Source organism: Esox lucius, chromosome 11, assembly GCF_011004845.1.
Source record: "Esox lucius isolate fEsoLuc1 chromosome 11, fEsoLuc1.pri, whole genome shotgun sequence".
Lineage (NCBI taxonomy): Eukaryota > Metazoa > Chordata > Actinopteri > Esociformes > Esocidae > Esox > Esox lucius.
The window spans coordinates 34,805,089-34,818,135 of record NC_047579.1 but is presented as its reverse complement, the minus strand read 5'-3'; the positions used below and the strand labels follow the sequence as shown (position 1 = coordinate 34,818,135).

General features: G+C 40.3%; 1 protein-coding gene across 1 annotated transcript in view; it reads right to left on the bottom strand.

The window, feature by feature from the left end:
* The window catches only part of LOC105013131 (septin-9-like), a 100,042-nt gene that overhangs the window by 86,049 nt on the left and 946 nt on the right, over positions 1–13,047 (bottom strand). The window lies entirely within an intron of this gene.

Below are 13,047 nucleotides of genomic sequence, written 5' to 3'. Positions count from 1 at the left end.
TGTGTATAGTCCTGGGCAAAAGGTGTTATTGGCCCTTGTACCATAATGGCCTCCAAGTCATCCCCAAATTCCAATTGGCTTATTCATGTCTTATCTCCTCATCTGTCCTTATTCCCCATGTTGTTGGTGTAAATGAGAATGTGTACATTAAGATAAAAATGTGCTTGGTACTTTCTTTATGTCTGTTAAGTGTGAATGAAAGTGCCTGGACGTCCATGCTTCAAAGCAATCTGTGTGCCGTGTAGTGTGATTGAGGGATCTGAAGTGCAAGCTTAGCCAAACTTGTGAAATGATTTGTCATTTGTTCCGATTGACTGAAGAGAGCAAACAAGAGGAGCGGCTGAGTGTCCCAGGCCTGCCCTTTAAACCCTGTGGCCCCTGTGCAAACCACTTGCATGCACACATACACACACACACACACACACCTCATATTTGTAAAGTAGGCTAGTCACTGTTTGAGCAGGAGGTTAGAGTGGAGCAGAACACCACCACCACCAGCTCATCCATCTGGCCCATTGTGTTGTTATCACTGTCATTACACATGTTCAGAGTATGCTGCAAACAGCCCACAGTTTACACACAGTTTCACAACTGGGCTGTTAAAGAAAGGCTGGCAACTGACGATCAGTGGGAAATGAATGGAGAGACAGTCATTTTTCAATGGGGTTATCACAGCACACTCAGTCCAGACTAGGTCTTTACCTTGATGTCTCCTATCTTGAGTAACTAATAACAGCACAGACGGAATTGTACTGACTGGTCTGTAAATAGTACTGCCCACGACCCTGAACTTCACCGTGCTCAGATCAATGGAAATATTACTTAGGCCAGATGAGCGTTGATACATTGATGTTGAGAAGCGATTGCACTCACGGAATTTAAGTTTGTCAGGTGTTTTCAGAAACTTAAGAGGGTCTTCAGATGATGTTACATGTTTTAAATCCAAGATTCCTGAACCATTTTTGCTTTGTGGCAGGGTGTATTATCCTGTTGAAAGAGGCCAATGCCAGCAGGGAATACCGTTGCCATGAAAGGCTGCGCATGATCTGCAACAATGCTTAGGTATGTGGTATGTGTCAAAGTAACATCCAGATGAATGTCAGGAGGTTTCCCAGCAGAACATTGCCCAAAGCATCACACTGCCTCCACCGGCTCGCCTTCTTCCCATAGTGCATCCTGGTGCCATGAGTTCTCCAGGTAAGCAACGCACACATACCCAGCCATCCATGTGATGTAAAATAAAACATGATTCATCAGACCAGTCCACCTTCTTCCATTGCTCATTGGTCCATTTCTGATGCTCACATTGTAGGTGCTTTCGGCAGTGGACCGGGTCTGCATGGGCACCCTGACTGGTGTGCGGCTATGCAGCCCCATACAACAAACTGTGATGCACTGTGTGTTCTGACATCTTTCTATCAGTACCAGCTTTAACTTTTTCAGCAATTTGATCTACAGTAGCTCATTTGTTGGATCAGACCACACAGGCCAGCCTTCACTCCTCATGTGCATCAATGAGCCTTGACCCATGTACTTTTGATAAGTACTGACCACAGCAGACTGGGAACACCACACAAGGGCTGCAGGTAAGGGAGATGCTCTGACCCAGTCGTCTAGCCATCACAATTTGGCCCTTGTCAAAGTCGTTCAGATCCTTATGCTTGCCCATTTTTCCTACTTCTAACATCAACTTTGAGGACAGAATGTTCACTTGCTGCTTAATATATCCCAACCACTGACAGATGCCATGATGACGAGATTATCAGTGTTATTCACTTCACCTGTCAGTAGTCATAATGTTATGGCTGATCGGGTATATAAATCTATGCCATCTATACCATGTAGATGGATCTATAAATCCTATGGCATATTTTGATATCGAACACATTTTGCAGCTTGTAATAACACCACATTATGTAATAACTTGACAAAATGTAATACATTTCCACTTCATTATGAAATAACAGCAGCATTTTGTAATAATCTGCTGCATTTTTTAAAATAAACAGCTTGAACACAATTCCTCTCATTTTGTAATATTTTATTACATAATGTAGTGATTATTACAAAATGTGGGAGTTGGATATTTTTTTTTGAAAAGGTAATAATATGGTGCATTATGTAATAACCACCCAAATTGGATATCTTCAATCATGAAAATCATTATAACATAACAACAATTGTATTTTATGCATTCTAGCATGAATTATACTGATTCAAAATTCATTTGAAAATATACTACTAATCTCCTGAACTAATTGTCTTTCATTGTCCAAAACTACATCTAGTGTCACTGCATTCCTTAGTTAAATAGAATCTGTACTTGAGGGTTCAACAGCACGGCACTCTGTGTTTTACTGACACAAACACAGTATTGGTATACACACAAATGTCAGGACATGCGTGCACACACACACACACACACATACACACATAGCCCTGCCTTTAAGGATTATGCACATTTTGATTATACAGAAAAATTGTCAAAAAGTGGTTGCACAACAAAAGACCAATATGGAACAGTAAATTCTTTCAGGTTTTTTATTCTCTCAACGCCCAATTACGGTATATTTAGGCAAAGAATATGTATAATAATGTAGTGGTTAACAACACTTTGGATGAACATTTAGACTATTATACATACTTGTACATCTCACTGGGTGAGAGAATGGGTGTGTGGCATGAGAGCATGTGAAAAGTTTCAATTCTGTGAGTCTCACAGTCAGCGCTTAAGAGTTGGCAACCCTGATGATCACATTGTAAATGTATGTAGGCCTAATAGCCCAATATTCTAACAGGCCTTACCCAAAAAACTTACCAAAACAACATGAGCCAATAAACATGGAAATTCCTATTGAAATTCCTATGAATACTGTCCTATGATATACAACAGAGTGAAGGAAAACAACATTTTCCCATTACATTTTCAAAAACTGCTAGGATAGGGAGTGTTGTCAGTGCTAACAAGCGCATGGTTATTAGCATAAAGGTTTGAGCTACTCTACAGTAAACTCTCAATGAGCTAAACTCTAAATCCAATGCTGTGCAGAGAAATAACATTTTAGTCACACTCAAAATCAAACCTTTCAACAAGATGCCTTTCAACTAGTGGCCAGTGATAGACATTACAACTCATTCTTCCTCTTCCAAGGCAATTCAAAAACTTTATTTCTGGCAAATGTTTCATACACAGTGACAATTCAAGGTGCTTTACAACTTTAGATTAAAAGACCGTTTATGAAAGAGGCAATTGATACATTAACAGGCTATTTGTAAGAAAAGACAATTGATTTATATGAACAATGCATAAATAGTGGTGTAGTAAATGTTTTGGTTTAAAACAAGTTTCACATTTTTTAAGGGACTCCTGATTCAAAGGTTTTTGAGGTTTAGGCTACTTTAGACAGGGAGTCTGGTCCAGAGAAGCGCAGCATGACTTGCTTCACTCAGTTTAGCCTTGGCACTCACCAATTTAGCCCCAAGCACCATTGCCTTGTATTCAAGTCTGTGGCTGACAGGAACCTAGTGTAGTGACTTAAGAATTAGGGTGATTTGGTCTGATCTTTTGGTCTCTGTAAGAACTCTAGCAGCTGCATTTTGAATAAGCTGAAGCTTTTTGATGGTCTTTTTGGGGAGCCCTATCAAAAGACCATTGCCATAGTCAACTCAGAAATAAAAGCTTCCATGTGGCCAAGGGGGGCACAGAGGTCATAGGGGTCTTATTTCATATTTGGGAAGTTTAGTTTAGCTTAATTGTTAAAATCATACAGATGAAGACAACCATTTTGGTTGGTTATTACATAATGCACTATATTATTATATTTCATCAGAAAAAGTAATAATTATGTAATAATTCTTTACAAAATGCGGGGACATTTATTACATATTGTGTTCAAGTTGTTTATTACAAACTGTGGCGAAGCGTGGGTGTTATTACATAATATGTTGTTACACAGCCTGACAATACGTTACATTCATTTGTAAAAATAAAGTGTCACTTTAATCTTGAATAGCTTAAAGCTTTAAAAATATATATTTTTCTGATTCAAAAATCATTCACGTTTTGAATCCTGGTCACAGCATACTGACAATGCACTGAGTTCTTGCAGATGGTGACACGAAATTGGTTCAGTGTTGCCAGGGGTGGACTGCAGAATGTCATCCTTTAAGATGCTTTGCCAAGCCTTTATTGTAGCCATTTTCCGCAGTTGCTTGTTGTGGGGAGTTTCTGACTTCCTTCTCCTCATCCACAAGTGAAATGCATGTTGGATGCAATTGGATTTAAATCAAGAGATTCACTAGGCCAGTCTAAAACATTCCACTTTTTCCCCTGATAATTTACTTGCATTGTTGTGTTGGCAGTAGGTTTTGGGTCATTGTCCTCTTTGCATTGTGAAGCACCACCAAGTGAGTCTGGAGGCATTTTCTTGTACACTGGTAGCCAAGATGATTCTGTACGCTTCTGAATTAATTCTGGTACAGTATTTCCATCATTCATTACATGAACAATAAAGATGAGTGAATGCATTCCAGAGGCAGCCATGCATGATAAAAGTTCACCTTTGTATTATCAGTCCTTAAAACGCTGTCCTAAATCTCTACAGGCTGTACTCTGGAATGCGTTCTGTACTTTTTAACAAATTCTAATCATGCATTTCTGTTTTTGGTGCTGATCAGAGGTTTGCATCTTGCAGTCCATCCTTTGTAATTCTGTTGCCGAAGTCTTCAGTGAACGGTAGATTGTGACTCTTTCACCTCCGGATTCTGGAGGATGTTATGAATTTCAGTTGTTTTTCACAGTTCTGGTAATTTGTCTGCCCAACTTTTGTGGTATGGTTCTAACTGAGATCATCATTTCTTTTAGCACCCTAATCACTTGCTTTTCTTTCATAGACAGCTGCCTTGACTTCATGTTGGATTATGCATTATGTTTAGTCCCGATAAAGTTCACACAAAGACAACCAAATATATTTATCATATCATTCTGTATCAGTAAAGCAACCTGGTGGCAACATCATTTTAAAGCTTGTTTCTATAAGCTCAACAGTGGAAAAGTCAGCAAGTAAGAGTAGTGAATAAAACAATGACCCATAGTGTTACAGAAAAGGATTGGCTTTCCGTCTTGGCAGGTAGAGATCAGGAAGTCAACTCACCCAGCTTCCTAAATGTCACTCAAATCCCTATGCAGCGCTCTACTTACTGTATATACTTTCTCATATTTTTGGGGGGGTATTTATTTCTTAATTTTATGTAGACAGTGATGAAAGATAGAGAAGGGAGTTATGCTGAAATATGAATGGTTTGGATTTGAACCCATACTGTAGCAGTGCATGTGCACTGGAGGCAGCAGCCTAGATCACTGGACCTCCCTATGTCACTGGAATCCCCATGTCACTGGACAACTCTATGTCACTGGACCACACTATGTCACTGGACCACGCTATGTCACTGGACCTCCCTATGTCACTGGACCTCCCTATGTCACTGGACCCCCTATGTCACTGGCCCTAACTATGTCACTGGACCAACCTATGTCACTGGACCAACCTATGTCACTGGACTTCCCTATGTCTCTGGACCTACCTATGTCACTGGACCCCCCATGTCACTGGACAACCATATGTTACATTTTATAGTGTAAAAGAATGAACATGGCAATTGTGCATTCTGAGGTGACACAGAAACTTTTCTGACTGCTACTGAAGCCTAAAGATAATTTCCCTTGCTGAATGCTTTTTGGAGTGGAGCTGTGATCCTGGTTCTGTAAGTCACAAACAGAATCACAGAAAATATTTTAGTTCGGAAGCAACTGAAAACATCTCACACTGGCCACTTCATGGCTGGTTCTTTGCCTTAGAAACCAAATGTTGAATAGCCAACGACTACACTATGTGAATCTCAGATAGCATACTACATACTATGTACTACAATTACGTACTTCGCGAATGAAGGTGAAGAACATAGTGTTTTGTATATAGTAAGCTAGTATGCCATTATTGGGACTGATTGGGACATACTACCTCGTCATAAAATTGCGACTCAACATTAGATCATTTTGTCACATATTAACATCACGCCAAGTTTGAATATTTAGCTAGACACCATTGAGCATTCTGTTAAATTGACTAACGTTTCTTATTAAGTTTACTTCCACTACAAATAGAATCTATGAACTGTATGGTTTTGCCACTGGCCGTTTTAACAGCTTATTAGCCAGTAATAGGCTTACTAGTAACTAACTTACTACTTGGAACAGTCATAAGAATGAGGAATTGCTAGCAGGACTGAACTTTAACTTTACTGCCAGAGCTATTTAATTACATGGCACAACAACATTCATTTTTCTTTCATTCGCGAAGTAAATTGATACAATATCAATATAGGTGATAACTGACTTTTTTGAAGTGAAAAGATGACAGAATCATGGAAACCGCTCCTCTCTCATTGTGCAAGGGGTTGTGGTCTATATTACCCCAAAAAGCATGCATGGATGCGTACTTCGAAAATCCTCCAGAAAGAGTCGCAATATAACCATAAAGAGTTTGGTTTTAAGCTTACTATAACATAGGTACAGAAGCTTGTAGCCAGTTGTTGTCTATCCTGAACAAATTCCAATGCATTCTTTGTGCTGTCCTTGGCAAGGATCAAACACCAGTTGCCTACATGGCAGTCTATGTCTCTAACCACTACACTATTTAACAATGGGCAGACAGTCAGTCACTCACACACCTACTCAATAACTGTAATTACATTTTATGTTAATGTTATTTAAAATAAATCGTGATCACAACAATTGATGTAATCTAAATAAACACTTAGCCTCAAAAACAGGATGGCCTAAAAGAATACCAGGTAGAGCTTGCTGAGTTCTAGAAAAAATTATTGTGGAAGGGAAAAAAGAAACCGACATACCAATTTATCAGTGAATGAAGATAGAGGGTGTTTTATGTTTTGGGAATGTATGGCCGCCACTAGAACTGGCTCATTAAATTGATGATGTCGTTACTAGCGGCAGCAATAGCATTCATTCTGAAGTGCAGAGAAACATCTTACCTGCTCAGTCACAACCAAAGCACTTCACTCTGCACCAGGACATTGACCCCAAACATTGTTAAAGCAACTAAAGTGTGTTTCAGGGCATGTTGTGATGTTTATGGGTGACAGACTTAAGACAGTAATTAAGGCAAAGTATTTGCAACAAAGGACTAAATATGATGATTTTTTTAAACATTGTTAATTTGTCCAATTATTGTTTCAGGGGGAGGGGCTGTAATTCCTAAACCGTTTATGGTTTATGGATGGAAATACTTCCAAATTGACAGTCTGAAACTTAACCTCTTCTTTAACCACTTATAGCTTTATTTTAAAATAAAATGTGTTGGAGTATAGAGCCAAAACAACAGAACTTAAATCACTGCCCAAAGACATATGGACTGTACTGTATGTGCATACAACATATGATCAGCGCAACACTATTCCAATAACAAAGCAGGTATTAACAGTCTATTAAAAAGTAATCTGACTTCATCAAGATAAAATACAAGCAATATATGCAAGCCAGCAATATGAGTTAAGGAACTGACAAGTTCACAAATGGTCTCATTGTATCAAATAGGCAAATAGGTATACTTCACATTGTAAAATTGTAAAAAGACATAGGCTCAAATGACAAGAGTGCAGTTAGCTTTTAACCAGAAGTGCAAATAGAAGAAGGCAGGAAATGTACAAGCATTAAGTATAGTGTATGTTACAAGTGGAATGTATAGATGTGCAATGAAGGAAAATGCAGTACAAATGGCAATTATAAATGTACAATGAAGGCAAACAGAGGAGGTCAGAAAATGTATTAAGTATAGTGTATTACGTATTAAGTATAGTGTATTACGTATTAAGTATAGTGTATGATTCAGGTGGGATGAATTATTAGACAGTTGTCCCAGAACAGATACTCGTTAAACCGGAGATCATACATCCACATACATAAATGGCTTCAGAGTTCACAGATAACACATTTCAGATAGAGACCCCACATGGATGAATTGGACTTATGAATATTCCAATAGCATCTGGTTACTGAATGGAGGCAGACACTCTATTTGAGTGTGTGTGTGTGTGTGTGTGTGGGGGGTGTCATAAGGTTCTGTGCACTGGGCTGTTTGTGATGCAGCTAGAGGGGAAAGCCCTTTTGGTTGCAGGGCCTGCACCTACAGGTGTGTAGTGCATGGGACACTAAGATTAACTTTCTCGGCCATCCCCTCCCCTGGTATCATTTCACACCCCTGACAGCCGGCTATCAGCACACAGCTGCATTCCAGTGTCTGGAGTCTCAGATAAACACAGAGCGGACACTTGGCCTGGCTCCAGACCGTGGGCTTGTGTGCGCGGGTGTAGGTGTGTGGTGTTTCAATGTTCCCATTTTGAAAAAGTCCTATTTTTTGGGCTCAGGGGTTCACAGTGTAGCTAGATTATGCCTATGTGTGTTGGATTAGGAGTGTTATTGTGTGTGTGTCTTCCTCTGTACGTCCCTCCAATAAGGTTAGGCCACGGACTAAAATAATCTTGGTCAACAGAATGTGCATAGATATCATCGCCAACTGGTTAGGTCTCTTTTCCTCCTCACAAATATTGTAAGATATTCCCCAGATTTTTCTACATCTCTTAATGCCGAAGGAAGTGCAATTTTCAAGTGGAAATGATGAGTAGAAGAATGATCTCTGAAATTGTATATTATAATTCTGCCAAGGACCTGTCTGCAGAAGAGTGATAAATTGCATTTTGTATATATAGTATAAACCTTAGATCACATCTGTTATTGTCACGGCAAACCAGGGAAAATCAAACAAGCACTTTATGCCAGTCTGTCGACTAAACAATCAACCAGTTACTAAATGGGGTGAGCCCACTTTTCACTGTCCTCATACAATGGCCGTTGTTTTATATGTTTCTAAAATGTAGTGAGTGTGTTTGTTCTCAAATAAAGTATTTAAAGTGTGGACGCATGCGAGTGGGAGTGGGAGTGTGTTTGTGTGTGTGTGTGAGACATAAGATAACTTATGCCGCTCAGAAGAGCACCAGAGACGTCCATAACATGTGAGCTCATCCCTCTCCCTGTTACAGAGCACCTACAGTCCATTACAGCAGGGTCTCTCTCACACATAAATTGATGGTTTGGACATCCTAGGCATACTTGACAAGATGACAGGGCAAATTTAGTGTCTCAACAAAGTTTATGGGTTGTCTTTCAAGTTTCATCTAACAATACCTTTACACACAGCAAATCAATGCCTGCCTGCGAATATAAACAATGTTGAAAGCCATAATGCAGTCCAGTGCTTACAATTTGTCAGAGAGTTGAAGTAGTAGTATACTTGGGGTTGGACTTGAAAGCGCATACCAGGCCGTCCTATACCCTGTTATGAGTCAATCAAACAGTGCTGTGGGCTCTAAATAATAAGCCTGTGTTTGTGTGTGTGTGTGTGTCCGTCCATCCAAACCTCTCCTTTGTTTAGTAGTTATCCATATGCAGGTTACTGATTGATCCTCTGGGCTGTGGGGAGTGGTGTACAAGGCAGAGAGCAGCTCCACACATGGGTTCAGATCATGTTACCCAGGTTGTACTCTCACATACTGACACTGGCATGCGTTAATAAGTGAACTCCATAATTACAGACTGTGATGAACTCCGAAACACACTGCGTTCTCACGCACACACACATACACACACACACACACAGGGGGAATTGGGGTGAGATTTCCCCCAAAACTAGAGACAGGGAGAGAAGCACTAGTCTTCGTAATTGTATGTACTGTATTTAAGCTGGGACGATAAACCAAAGCCTATCCACATCAACCACATTACTCGTCTTACAGGCATTTTGGTGATTGCATTCGTTGTGATAACTCGCCCACACTAAAATAAATATGAATTCATGAAATGTCTGGAATGAAAAAATTAGCTTATATGGGTGACCGCTAATAGGACAACTGTTGGCTACAACAATGAAACTGATGTCTTTACCCAAGCTTAGTCATAAACGTGCCAGTGGCAGATGAGATATTGTGTGAAATAGTGTGATTCATGTCGCTGAGCATGTTTGCCAAATATCAAAAAGAGTGAGATACAGTCTACTGGACTGTTAAAACGCCGCGATGTGGTCAATATGAGAGTTCTTGCATATGTTTAATCTTGACAGTGTTTTGCAACAAGTTTTACAAAGGTTTTAACTAAACAAAATATATTTGACCCATTTCCATTCATAAGCCAGACCAAGCCCATGTGAATGTTCATTGATAAAATCATGTTATCATTGGGTACTAATGAGAAAACTCTAACCTTTAGCAACATTTCCCTGTAGATGCAGTCTATCAAGTTTTGTGCAGATTGTCATTTGGTACCAGAGTCCAAACTGTGAAAATCCATCACGGTTGACCATACAGATTTTTAAGATACATTTGTATATATATATATTTTTTTTTTAGGGAGAATATGTACCAAATGAGAGAATCTGAACAGTAACCAAATCATTCTGTCCCTAAGCAAGTCATGCCCTAACTCCTATTCGGCGCCCAATGTGTCCTTACTGATTTGAAGGGTTTGGGTTAAAAGCAGAATTCAAATTTCAAGTGGATAAGGGGTTCAACTAGGCAAGGTCTAGTCTCCAGAGACAGGTCATGAAGAGGGCCTCTCCAAACACATGAGACTGGTCATGAAGAGGGCATCTCCAAACACCTGAGACTGATCCTGAAGAGGGCATCTCCAAACACCTGAGACTGGTCATGAAGAGGGCCTCCCCAAACACCTGAGACTGGTCATGAAGAGGGCCTTTCCAAACATCTGAAACTGCTCATGAAGAGGGCCTCTCCAAACATCACCACACTGGTGTTATTATTATTAGTCAATATCCTGTCTCCAACGTTGAAAAATGTGCCCAGAATTTGACGACAGCTCTGTACACGATCCGGCATGAGACAAACGGGGGCAGCGAACGGCGGCATGACCCAACATGCACTGCCTGATTCGATGCGAAATGCAGAGTGCTGTCACACAAAGAGCATAGTAAGGGAGTTGTTGTAAAAGGCAGCATTCCATGGGAACACGTTGTGTACACTGCATAGAACAGCAGAGCCAAGGGCTTAGTGGCCAGTGGAGACCAAGGCTGTGCCTCAAATGGCGCCCTGTTCCATTTATAGGGCACCATTTTTTACCAAATCCCATTGCTGTGCACTGTATCGGGAATAGGGTGCCATTTGGGATGCAGCCTCAGAGAAAGAAAGCTGTCGGTTAAAACAAACAGAATGGGTTCTAGGAGGGAAGGAGTGTGTGCCACCATTATGGCTGGAAAATGATGCCGGATGCAGTCTGTAGAGCTATTCACACATGTCAGGTGCAACATAGTCAGGAGGGGAGGGATACAACACATGGAGAATGACTTCAATGTGGTGAGTACATTAGATGGATGGATGAATATAGCATCTTGTCTCCAAAGCTCATTTAACTCCTTGGGGGCAACTAACTTATCCACCATGTGTTGCAACTTACTGACACTCATTTTGCCCTGCAGACATTTTGGACCAGAGCAGAAACAATCTAGCCAATCATGAGATACAGACAAACCTTAAGATTCAGGTTGACCATGGAGTCACATGTGTTCTGTACATTGGGAATAGGACGTTCACACCCTTTGACAAAGCAAATACACACTGTTGTAGGACATGCTAAATCTCATCTTGATGCAGGGCAGAGGAGGGAAAACAGTTTAGTTAAAACTGAAAAACGCAACTTTCAAGAACAGGAAGTATTTCCGCATCATTTTCCCAGAAATCTCGGCTGTCACTGGTGTGACGTCAGTCCACTCTTAAAGCCCCACAGGATATCTGTTCACTTTATTCAGATAATCTAAAGAATATGTCTTCATCAGACCAGATAAGTTGACATGCCATTCTTTTAATTGGGTACTAAAATTACATAATTACACAGCATGGTCGCAGTTTAATCCATTTTGCTCCTTGAGTTTCATCCATCGTGGATAGGCAGCTGCACCAATGTTCATACGGGTTTTGGAACTTGTGTCAATCTGCCTCTTGTAGCAGATTTGCTTTCTTCTGATCTAAAACATATTTTCTTCTGTACTGTTAAATTCTGATCTTCTTCTATTGTTATAAAATTATATAGAGTAGTCACTTCCTTGTTTTTTTTCAGCCTCAGCTCTTTGTTACAGGCCTGGGACCACCTGATATGGTAGGAATTCATCCATGATCCAGATTAACAGAACAGTGATATGTTCATGCAAAAATTCCTAGATTTAATTGAACCAGGATTTGTTGGACCCGGCAATGTTTTCTAACTCTTAAATTACCAAGTGGTGGTGATCGCCCACCGGAGCCATGTCTTATTTTTAGCTGATAGCGTTGCATGTTCAGTAACAGCCCATCCTTGACAACAGCATTTCCCAATCCTGGTCCTGGGGACCCAAAGGGGTGCACGTTTTTGTTTTTGTTCTAGCACTCACACACCTGCTTCAAATGTTGCCCTACCACGTACACAGTTGATTGACGTAATTAACCTATCATTAGGTAACATTTGAAAAACAAAAACGTGCACCCCTTCAGGTCCCCAGGACCAGGATTGGGAAACACTTTTTAACAGTGATGACCCGTTGTGTGTTCCAACATGGCATTCTGCACACCATTGTTCTCCTGCACTGTTATCTGCCTGTTTGTGCCCTGCTTTTCTGCTGGAACAATTATTTCCATTTACCATGCTCTTCAAAAAGCAATTTTTTGTCCTTATTTAGACTATTTAGCCCATTTTATCATTGAATGCCTTGATTCCTATTTGCATGCTTTGTACTGTATATCTATGGCCATGCAACCATTTCCATGACCAGTGTTGTAATAAATGGAAACGCCATTGTCTCAGTATGACCACCACACTCTGGGCATAAGTAAACAGAATATTATTCTTTAGGTTTTTCTGTCTTTGGCCATTGTGTGACCTCCAAACCTTCAAAAGCCCCTCTCACTATGCCAAAAGCTTAGAGGTCAGGT